Raw genomic sequence first — 1727 nt, forward strand, 5'->3', positions numbered from 1 at the left:
TTTACAAAGAAAGGGATACCGGTGAGACGCATAGTTGTAGTGACAATCCAAGATATTTTTATACACAAGACTTGTGTGTACAGACACAGATATAGATTAGTGTCATCTCCTGTCAACAAAATATATAAACAAAATTAAATAGCTGATAACTCCTTATTGATTAAATACAGATAGTCGTTCTATTTTTTCTCGTTTTTTTTTAACATAGAGGATCAGCACGAACAATATTAAAACAATGCATTTAAAAGTATATACCATTTAGTTATCCCATTTACATTATACACACTATATCTTCATCGGCATTTCCAGGCAATGTTTCTAAAGATGTCGAGTATAAGAATCCACGTAAAAGATAAACAATTGCAATTGTACATTTAATTTAAAATTCTTTGGTACTACGAGAGTACCCTCCATGGTTGGAGATAATCTTTCTATAACATACAGATTTCCTAGTAAACTTTGTAAACGTAAAACGTCAATATAACAAATTGAGCGTTTGGGAGCGCTGTGTTAGTAGATGGTGTTCTATTTGCTTATGACATATATGGATAACGGAAAGCATATGTATATGGATCTAAAATAAAAATATACGCTTAAATTATTGCAGCTTTAACATAGCTTCAAAGTCAACCGAGAGAAGTGAGACTACCGACAGCTTTCGTAATAAATTTTTCCACTTATCAAAAACTTATCCAGTATTTTGATTAAAATATAATATTATGCTCAAAAAAAATGTTAGAGGGATATTACATGTGCTCCTTTCTAAAACGATATTGTATCTTTTTCTCTTACCTTTCCTTCGCGCATTAATTGTCCAATATTTGCTATTTGTCTTAGAGCTATAAAAGATTAGAATTTATGTTAAGGATATACAGCCTACAGTTATTCAGATATATCAATATTCAAACAATTGTTTCGTTGCTGTCTAAAAATATCCTTAACTTTCCATGTGTGAAGTTTTCTTTTATTCACTAAAATATGAATAACCATCCTAGTGCCCGATTCTTAAAGATATTCATTAATTACATATATAGTATAATTCATTTAATAGATATATTATACAAAATATCTCTGCATCGTTGCAATTGTTTGACAAAAGCATATAAGTAACTTAATATTACACATGTTTAATAGATAATTTTATATTATGAGGATGCTTCTTAGTATCGATAACATATTCCTGTCGCATTTGGCAGTAACACAAAAGTATCGGAATAATATATAGCACCGATCGTCACGTAAAACTGGATCGATGACAATAAAAGCTTCCGTTACTGCGTGAAACTAAAACATAAACGAGCAGATTTAAATAGGAGATTAATCAAGGTTAGACAATACATATATCTCCCAATTATTCTATCTTATGAAAAAGTATTTTATTACTTCAGAATGCGATAAACACAATTTTTCAGTGCGAGAATTTTATGTACACTAAATACCCTACATTTCAAAAGCGAGCTTACTCTGCATATAATGGTGAATGCAAAAAGAATGCAGATACTCCATCAATGATAAATATATTATAAAGAATTTGGATGTTTAAAATAGACATCTTTGTCAAACATATATATATGTATATATATATATATATATATATATATATATATATGTGTGTGTGTGTGTGTGTGTGTGTAGTGTAGTTAGTAGTAACTAAATAATAGTATAATAAATACTACGAATATAGTAACTCGTTGTTACGTTTACTTACTACTTACCCTAACTAAACT

Source organism: Atta cephalotes, assembly GCF_000143395.1.
Source record: "Atta cephalotes unplaced genomic scaffold scaffold00011, whole genome shotgun sequence".
NCBI classification, from domain to species: Eukaryota; Metazoa; Arthropoda; class Insecta; order Hymenoptera; family Formicidae; genus Atta; species Atta cephalotes.